Source organism: Fukomys damarensis, unplaced genomic scaffold, assembly GCF_012274545.1.
Source record: "Fukomys damarensis isolate Sample0158 unplaced genomic scaffold, DMR_v1.0_HiC HiC_scaffold_28, whole genome shotgun sequence".
In the NCBI taxonomy this organism is placed as follows: domain Eukaryota; kingdom Metazoa; phylum Chordata; class Mammalia; order Rodentia; family Bathyergidae; genus Fukomys; species Fukomys damarensis.
Window position 1 is genome coordinate 33,439,963 of NW_022900940.1, and position 10,145 is coordinate 33,450,107.

General features: G+C 35.5%; 2 protein-coding genes and 1 long non-coding RNA gene across 6 annotated transcripts in view; 1 reads left to right on the forward strand and 2 right to left on the reverse strand.

Moving 5' to 3' along the window:
• LOC104854317 overlaps window positions 1–1,959 on the reverse strand; it is a 14,406-nt gene extending 12,447 nt beyond the window's left edge. The window contains exons 1-2 of the long non-coding RNA XR_002024980.1: window positions 1,874–1,959; window positions 1,245–1,379 (exon numbers count right to left, since the gene is read on the reverse strand). This is a non-coding gene — a long non-coding RNA (uncharacterized LOC104854317). The remainder of the gene's footprint in view (window positions 1–1,244; window positions 1,380–1,873) is intronic.
• Window positions 1–10,145, forward strand: part of LOC104854315 (immunoglobulin-binding protein 1) — a 563,742-nt gene that overhangs the window by 499,298 nt on the left and 54,299 nt on the right. For 3 of the 4 annotated variants that reach the window (XR_778058.1, XR_778057.1, XR_778056.3), the window contains exons 1-2: window positions 2,053–2,136; window positions 6,824–6,925. The gene's annotated coding sequence lies outside the window, so the exon portion shown is untranslated. Of the gene's footprint in view, window positions 1–2,052; window positions 2,137–6,823; window positions 6,926–10,145 lie in introns of those variants that run through there. The other variant, XR_004514652.1, reaches the window with a different exon arrangement.
• Kcnh8 (potassium voltage-gated channel subfamily H member 8) overlaps window positions 1–10,145 on the reverse strand; it is a 318,111-nt gene that overhangs the window by 274,485 nt on the left and 33,481 nt on the right. The window lies entirely within an intron of this gene.

The following is a 10,145-nucleotide window of genomic DNA, read 5'->3' on the forward strand; positions in this document are numbered from 1 at the left end:
TGAATTGAAAGACTCTCAAGATGTATAGAGAGGGAAAGTGCAATTAAAATAAGTACCTACTTATATTCTATATATACATAAATATATGAATGCAAATACATAATAAAAATTCATGAGGATGCTTACTAAACCTGTTTGCAAAGGATCATAGGATTAAGAAGCATGTGAATAAGCATGTACTATTGTGCGTGTGTTTATAAGAAAAGGAGTTAGAAAGAGAGATTTACTTTTTAATTTCATATGTATAACTATTTGTATTATATATTCATGCTTTCATTTTATATTTTAAAAATATATCTCAATGGGTCATATATTACTTTCTTTTCTAAAAATAAAAGTTTCTTTGTAAATCTTAAGATATGATCGTGCTAATTTCTCAAAATAATCTAGTTCATAGCATAAAATTAAGAACAATTAAAGTATGTTGCAGCCACTTTTTAACATACATCAGGATCATGATTGTATACATCATATATATACATACACACACACACACACACACACACACACACACACACACACATATATATATATATATATATATATATACACACGCACACACACATATTTTTGGTAATGGTTGTCTTTAATTTAATCTTTATTAGTAGATATTAGCAGTACGTAATAATTGCATTCATTATTCCCACAAGGTGGGGAGTTGGTACATGTATACAGCACATCTTAATTCTCTTTAAGTTCCTTTTCCTCTCCTTCCTGCCTCTTTTCTCCATCTCTTGGTCCCTCATCCTTTAAAACAAAACCTAGCATAGCAAACTTAAAATAAGGTCAAATAAACTCACAGAAGTTACTCTACCTTTATAATCTTTGCATTTGAGAGATTTTCAATGAAAAAGATGGAAGATGAGGGTACAGATGAAGATGTCCTTCTGTGCTCAATTCTACCATCCTTTACATAAATGCAAAAGGCAGATTATTGCCGCATTGTCATCTTCACTTGTTGTTCTGCAAAATTAACTCCTTTCCAACTGCATCCTCTTTTCTCTCACATTAAAGACATCAGACTTTGTGTCGATGCAGCCAATGTTTCTTTAGATATAAATTAGCCAAATGTCACCCACAAAGTTACTACAGGGGGGAAACCCCTTTACAGCAGCCAGGTGTATATATTTTATTCCTTCTACCTCATTAAAGGTCAAATTAATTTCACTTGGCCTTTTAAAATACTTCTGCTGAGGAGGGGGAAAACCCAGATGCACTGAGCAGTCGAGATAAACTGCATTTACCGAGTTATCTGTTCATGTTCTTCTCTTGACAAGACCTGGGGTCTCCTTGGGCAGCTCAAGGGAAGTAGTCTGGTATCAAGAGGAGCAACTGCTGATACAGCACAGAGGAAAGGGAATGCTTCTCCCTTAGAATTTCTGCAAGTGAAAGGGGGGAAGAAATCATCTACTACTTCCTGTAGTTACTGGAATCAATTGAAAACCTGTGAACACTGGTTTTTAGGTGTTTACTTGACTACCAAACTTTCCAAACATATGGATTCTGCTGTGTCAGTTGAAGTTTACTCCCTAAAACAAGCAGAGTGTTTGGTGCCTTAACTAGGCCACCTCTGCTTGGAACTCCATGTGAGTTTAGTAAAGGCAATTCTAAGAATCACCTCTGGGTCCTCACCCATCAAAGACAGTTGTGGCTTCATCATAGGGAGGTATCTTAAGGATAAAGTGGGTGGTATACTAGGTTGATATAATTCCTGTCAACAACAAGATATAATAATCTTTACTTTGCCACCCAGGGTTTTCCAACTGTTTTCGCATAAGATTCTAACTGTTCTTTTTTTCACTATTACTTATGTTAGATTTCCTTCGCCTTAAAATGGCCGTTACTCCCCTTTCCATAATGCCCTGCTTCTCACCTTAAAAGATGGCTTCTCCCACCTACAAAGTACAGCCTTCTTCCCATGATGCCTCTTCTCCACCCAAAAAGTAACCAGATACTTGCTTCCTCCAAATAACCAGTGATGTCACAAAGCCCCGCCCAGTGATGTCACAGGCTCCTCCAATCCCTTAGTACTATCTCATTTAACTCCACCCCCAGTCCTATAAAAGAAGCTCTCCTTCTGCCATTTCGCTCTCGCTCTGATCGGAGGCAGCCCGGTGGATTGTTCCTACAATAAAGGTTTGTAGTGGTTCTAGTCTGGTCTTGGTTTTCGGCTTTTTCACCTGTACCTACACATGCATATATGTAATATATAGTTAGGCCATTATGTATGATAACTCATTATCATAAATCTACTCATCTTAGTAAGGAGTTTATGAAGTTACTCTGTAATTTTTTTTTTTTTTTTTTTTTTTTTTTTTTTTTTTTTTTTTTTTTTTTTTTTTTTTTTTTTTTTTGTACCGGAGATCGAACTCTGGTCCTTGTGCTTGTAAGGCAGGCAACAGAACCACTGAGCTAAATCCCCGGCAAGTTGCTCTCTGTAGATCTGCAGTTGGATCTGCAGGCCGTTATGTTCGTTCCATCAGTATTTTTTTAGATGTTTAAATGATTGGAAAACGGAAATATAAAGTGAATAATATTTTGTGACATAGGAAAAGAATATGAAATTCAAATTTCTATATCCGTGAAGTTTTATTTAGAGGTAATCATGTTCATTTGTTCACGTGTTGTCTGCAACTGCTTTCGGGTCGCAGCAGTAGAGTTCAGTGAGGAACTTTAAGGAGCACAAAACCTAAAATATTTACTATTCTCGCATGTTACCGACAAAGCTTGACAAACCTGACTCAAGTTGTACAGAATGTAAAGTAAGCAGAAAAGATTGCTGGGTGTCTCTGATGAAGTACTTACTATGCCTTCTCCCTGACCCCGCCTCCAAGGAAACAGCCAACTGTCTCTTTTATAGTCCTCTCAACACCCTAGGATTTGTTGAACCTTGTAACATCCTCCCAGTTCTCTTTCAATAATGAATGAAATAAAATCTTTAACATATGTTTACTTTATATCTATAGGAGAACTGTGTATTTCCTCAAAAAAATATTCTCAAGCAGCAAAAACACATGAAGGATTATTACCCTCCCCGCCTCCACCTCTTCACGCATGCAAAGGTAGAGCACAGGAAAGCTATCTGTTTATGCTCTGCCCTTTCAACATATGAATAAAAGACAGGCCCAGAAAAGGTGCCCTTAAGCAACACAATAATTTGTGAAATGCCAGGTGTTCATACAAGGTTTTCTTTCAGAAAGACTTTTAAAAATGAAACAAAAGGCACATTCAAGTGTAAAGGACATTCATTTCAAGCCAATAAGGGCAGGTTGCAAAACTTTCTTTCTTTCTTTTTAAAAGAAGAGCACTGTGCATGTAAGGGAGCTGTGGGAGAATGCTAGGGTGCTGTGTGGAGTCAGTGGTGTTTCCTAGACAACTGGTGCAGGTGACCTGGGAGAGCTTATCCTGCCTGGTGTTAAAGGCAGGAGCAGTTGCCTTCCTGGATTCATACTGTTGCTTCACCAAAATCATAATTAATGATCACTTTCATTGTTTTTTCACTGAGTTCCTGTTTTCTATTTGACAGTAATCTTGCAACCGGAGTTTGGCCAAAATTTATAAGTAACATCAACAATTACCAAAGTACTAAATCTTAACTTCTGAGGCAAAGAAAAGACCCCTGTGTCTGTGTGCATAGGTGTGTGTGTCCGTGCTATACATGCAAAAATTTAAAATAAATTCAGAATGAAAACTGAGAAAAATTCAAAGAATATTTTCAATACTGGTTTTATTTTTGGAACATATATAGAAAAACAAGTACAAGATAATTGCTTTGGCAGAACCATCATTGATTGGAAGGCTGGAGTGCTACTAAGTCGGAATGATTTCTCTCAAGATTTAAGTCTGTTTTAAAGAAAAACTGCAAATAAATCAAAGGCATAGGATCATAGTATCAGTACAATTATTATCTTCTCAAGAGTACTTTCTATCCAAATTAAGATCATGTGAGAGATGGGACACACATGAAAATAAAGACCCACTTAAAATTATATTATTCTTTTTACAGAAAGGAAATATTTGCAAAATTTTTTTTCAGTAGAAGATTTGTATCCAGACTAATACACTTATAATTCAAAAAATCATCTTCATTATCATCATCATCCAGTTTAAAATACGGCAAAAATCATAGACATTTCACCAATGAAGATATTTAATAGTTAACATGTTTAAAAAAGTGTTCAAAATTGAACCCTCATATATCACTAGTGGACATGAAAAATTCTATCACCATTTTAGAAAATAGTTAGATGGTATTTTAAAAAGTTAACAGTAAATTCCTCACCTGAGCATCTACCCAAGATAAATGGAAAAACATTATTACAAAAGAACTGGGTTGGGGATTTAGCTCAGTGGTCCCACCACCTGCAGCAAGCACAAGGACCCGAGTTTTATCCCCGGTACCACACACACACACACACACACACACACACACACACACAAAAACCCCCAAAAATTGGACATGACGTAAATCTACAAACTACAAACAATTCAAATGACCATTAATTGTTGTATTGATAAAGCAAATGTTGTGTGTTCATGCAATGAAGTATAATCAACCAATCACCAATGTGAAGGAACGAAATATTGACACAGCCTGTAACAGGGATAAACCTCAGAAAAGCTGTGCTAAGTAAAAGAAACTACATGTAAAAGGCTACATATTATATGATTCTATTTGTGTGAAATATCCAAAAAAGGCAAATGTATAGAGATGGAGAGCAAATTAGTGATTGCCTGGGGGTGGCAATATGGACTGACCATTCTCGGGCTGCTGGGAACTTTGTGGGGCATGGAAATGCTTTAAAACTGGACCGTGGTGATTGTGGCACAATTCTAAACATTAACTAAAAATTATTGAATTGTACACTGAAAAAAACTTATGAAATATAAATTGCCAGACCCTAAAAAATCAAGAAAACCCTAAAAAATTAAACTCCACATTTATTTCATGGCACACATTTGAAGAACTTCTAAATAAATTTCCCCCAAGCCTAGCAACATATAACAAAGTTTTATTCATTTAGAATAACATTCAACCCTAAGGAAGATGGTGGTCCCAACTTCAGGGACTTGCTTTAATAAAGAACTACTAAGCACTGTCCATTTCTAGATATGCATTTCTCCTGTTTGTTTGCAATAACCTAGTCTATCCATATATACCCTCAGAATTCTCTCCATAGTCAAATATGTTAAAGACTCACAACACATTCTAAGTTTGAGAAGTCTTACATTGGCCACAGTAGAATTCTACTTTATTCAACACCACACTATTTTTAATAACCTATCATTACCACCCAAAACATTACAGAGAATGACATATTTTTATTCAACAAATGTTATTAAATACTAACGTTTTAATATTTCATTGATTAAAAAAGTAAAACATATTGCATAGACAGTTGAAGTGCTCATATGTACAAATCTCACCCTCTTCATCCGCAAGCTATTCTCTGTCCTAAATTAGTGTTCATCACTCCCATGTCTATTTTTGCAGTTACCACATAGACGTGTTTATGGATAGTCTATGGTATTTTCTATAGTTTTAAAACTTTGTACAAGCAATGACATACTTGCCTTTTTTCTATCAAAATTATATTTTTCAGATTCTTCCAATTTATAGGGAGTTAGCATTTTATTATATATTATATCCAGAATTTACTTATTCAATTTACAATAAAATCTGCTGTAAGAAAGAACGATTACACAGGCATCCTGAACCTATCTCTTTATATACCTGTAGTGGATTATCTTCTAGAATTTTTTTCTAAATGTGGAATTTCTAAAAATTCTGTAAAAAAATAGGTTCATGTACCACTTTACCATAGACTGCCAAGTTGCTTTCACTAAGTGTCTTTTTTTTTTTTGGTACCGGGGATTGAACTCAGGTCCTTGCACTTGCAAGGCAGGCCACCGAACCGCTGAACTAAATCCCTGGCAAAGTGGCTTTTTTTATTCATACCAACATAAGGATGTTTAAATCTTCTTTGAATTCTTGCCATACATGTTGTATGCAGATTTTTAGAGTACACAGTCCATACAAAAGTGAATGTTTTAATTTACATTATCTGGGTTACCTGTGAAATTGGACATTTTCCCTTTCTTTTTCTTGACTCACTATGAGAGTCACCCCCTTTGTGATCTGCCTTTATATATTTCTCATTCAGACTAATAGAAGGAGATCTTTTAAAATTCTATTGCACACACACAAAAAAAAGCTGGGCGTGGTGGCGTACTCCTGTAATGCCAGCACTTGGGAGGCTGAGGCAGGAGGATCACTGTGCATTCGAGACCAGCCTGGGCTTCATAGTGAGTTCAGGTCAGTCTCAACTACATAGTGAGACTCTGTCTCAAAAACAAAAAACAAAAAACAAAACAAAACAAAATTCTATTGCAATCATTTCTCAGCTCTATGTGTGGCAAACTTTTATTTCCTCTTTGTACCTTCCAACTCAACTATATCTCTGGCAAGTGTTGTTTTGGCTGCTAAATAATTTTGAAGTTGTCCTTTGATAACAATTGTCAATCTCTACAATTTGTTCCATTTTGTGCTTTTAATGATTTTTGAGACAGGATCTCATGTAGTTCAGCCTGGCCTTGAACTCAATGTGTAGCTTCAGACTCAAGGCAATCCTGCCTCAGCCTCTGCAGAGCTGGGATCACAGGCATGTGCCACCATGCCCAACATTTTGTATCTTTAAAAGAATGATTCCCTTTTCTATGATCCTAATATATTCTTTTGTGTTTCTTTTTAAAAGTTCATTTATTTTTTACTCATTCTTTTCTTCATTTTTTTCTTTCAAATAATGCTGGGGATTGAACCCAGGACCTCGATGCCTAGCGGGCGCTCTACCGTGCAGCTACATCCCAACCCTTTTCCTTCCTGCTTCAACCGCCCTGATGCCCAGATGGCCCCCTGATGGTCCAGGTATGTGCTACTGCGTCCAGCTTCGTTTATTCATTATTTACGTCTTGATTCCTGGGAGTAGCTAGTTCATCCTTTCCCAATCCGTTTGTGATGTCAAATCGATCCTATGTAGGTTTTTACAAATGCCCAATTCAGTTTGTTTCTTAGCTCTGCATTCTCTTTTATTAGTCATTTGTCTAGGTCTGCACAGTACTTTTTCTTCTCATCATAATCTAACAAATAATAAATTTTGCCACTTAGTAAAATAGGTCTCTACCTCATTACTCTTCGACATTATTTGCAGTGTGTTTTTCATTCTAATGATATTTGCGTTTTCCAGGGCTTCCTACATAAACAATTATATCATCTACAAATAAAGACATTGCTTTCTTTTATTTTCTAATTTGTGTATCTCATTTCCTTTTTTATTATCATATTGCATTGGCTAAATTTCCAGAACAATGTTAAATAGAACAGATAATAGCAGGATTCTTGACTGACTCCAAATTTTAATATGGATGCTTCTAAGGTTTATGCCTAAATATACAAAATATATTAACTGTCAGTTTTTAGATAAATATCTTCAATCAGGTTCAGAAAGTTCTACTCTATTGCTGTTTTACCATGGTGATTCATAATGAGGGAGCATTAAAAACTATTCAAACTTTCTTCTGCAGCTAGGATCTTGCATTACCAAATCATGTTGTTGAGCAATAAGATGTTCCAAAGTTTAGTGACCTAACACAGTTTCTTCTTCTCGTGACTCCATGTGTTGGCTGAACAGTTCTGCTCTTCTTTGATGAGGACCCTCACGAAGTCTGCTTTAACCATGGACAGGCTGACGAGGGTTCAGGGGGGCCACTGGGCTTTCTTCCCCTTTGCACTTCCATTTTTAAGGACCTAAGCACACATTTGTTGACATGATTGCATTGGGTTCCCAACAGCAAGGAAAGGGAAAGCTTAATGCGCAACCACTTTCAAGTCTTCTTTCATCAGATTTGCTAATGGCCCATTCATTGATCAAAATAAGTCAAACCTGTGAGGTCAGATTCAAGGGTTAGAAAAACAGATTCCACCTTTTGATGGAAAGAGTAGCAAAAAATGCCTGGCTATACTTGGCCATCCAGAATCCTTTTTATTATTGGACCATGCTCCATTCAATGGTCTTCCTGATGTAGAATCATACTTTCCCTGTAACCAAACACAAATTTGGCCATTTCTGTAAAAATGTCACAAAGAAGACAATGAATTCACTTTACTAATACTATACATAATATGTTTTTATATTGAAAAGGTATGGGCCTCTAATTTTTTTCCTGTTATTCTCTTTGTCCAGTTTTATAACAAGATTTCTAGAATAAGGAGGTTTCACTGTTTCTCCTTTGACTGAAACAGTTTGTCCAAGTTAGGAATTATCAGTCCCTTAAAGACGGGATAAAGAAAATGTTCTATCTATGCTGTAAAGAAAGATAAACTTGAGTCATTTGTAGGAAAATAGATGCGCCTCCAAACCATGTTAAGTGAAATAAGATAGACATACAAGCTTACATATGAAAAAATTATAAACAAAGAGCAAAATAATTATAAATAAACAACACAATGAAAGTTAGATAATAGGAAGTTGAAAATAGATCTTTCTAAAAGGGGAAGAAGATCAAAAGATGGTGGGAGGAGAAAGGGAGGGAAGGGCCAGGGGAATTAAAATGTGTAAGTACATGAACCAGCACCACACACAGAAGGTGAGCATTCTGTACTGCATACACCTACAAGAGGAAAAAGAAGGGGATCAAGATAGATGAGATGGAAGGAGAGGAGAGGGAAACGGATTGAAAAAGGAAATTAAGGTGTATTATGTGCATGTATCAGTTTCCCATAAGGAATGTAAACATTGTGAACTAGAAACACAGGTTAATAAAACATGACTAATTCTAATAACCTGAAGCCCTCGCGGTCTTTTCTGCTACCTATGTAACATGGGATAATGAGAAGAGAATATGTATATTTTTGAGGTAATTGATTTTTAAATTTCGTTTGCATTTAATTCTTTCTATTTTTTTAGTCAATTTTCAGAACATAATTTTACAGACACTCATCCATTACTTCCCAGTTTTACATTGATTAAATTTCTTCAAAGAACACGTGGAGTCGAATGAAAACAGAACAAAACAGAAGGGCGAGGAGTAGATCTAACAGGAAAGGGAGCCAAGAAGCACAAAACCTTTCTGGGTTCAGTTTCTCTATTGTTAAAGTATACCTTTCACAAAGTTATTTTCTGAGCTGTACTGGGTGAAAATGTAATTACAGTATATCTTAAATGTTTTTCTATAGAAGTAGACTTCTATAAATAAATTCATGATGATGGAAAGATTTATACTATCATAAAGATGTTATCTTAATCCTCTCTATATTAGTTTATGTTTGTTAAGATAATAGCCAGGCTATCCTAAAAATTGCATGCTATTTTTTTATTAGCATGTCATATTTCTGTCTCTACCCAACTAAAGGAGTTTAACTTCTACTTTATTCCAATTCTTATCACTAACACTTTTTTCTATAATCATTCTATGAAATTATATATGGAAATAACTTATCATCAGAATTATTAAATACAATACATAATTTAGACTTGATGTAACCATCTAAAAAGAAGTCCTCAGAACATTTTGCAAAGTGTATAACCTCATCACATGCCAAACTGTCTTTTGGCGGGGGGTGGGTTTTACAACGCAAAACCAAACCAACCAGCCAACCAACAACTGACTGTAAATACAGTGAACCAGATTTTAAAGCTTCCATGGTAAAAACTGTGTACATTTAAAGTCAAGCGGAGGGCCGGGGATTTAGCTCAGTGGTTCTGTCACTCACCTCCTAAGCACAGAGCCGCAGTTTAGACCCCGGAAAAAAAAAAAAAAAAAAAAAAAAAAAAAAAATCCAAAATGAGACTACTTTTAGAAGGGTCAAACTTAATGAAACTGGCAATTATTTATTCTTGTAATAACACCAGAAAATGCTAATTTCAAAAAGTTCAATATTCTTTTTTTTTTTCAGCTTTAATTGAGTTTATTGGTACATTTTAGGGATATAGTACAGTTACATTCATTGTTGGGATCTTCTACCTCTACATGACAAGTCTTGATTCTCATTTTTGCCCCTTACCTCTGCCCTCCCTTCACCCCCTCCTTTCCTCCCCATCTACAAACACTTTATTTTCATCTTTTCATTCTCTCACTTTTTTTTCTTT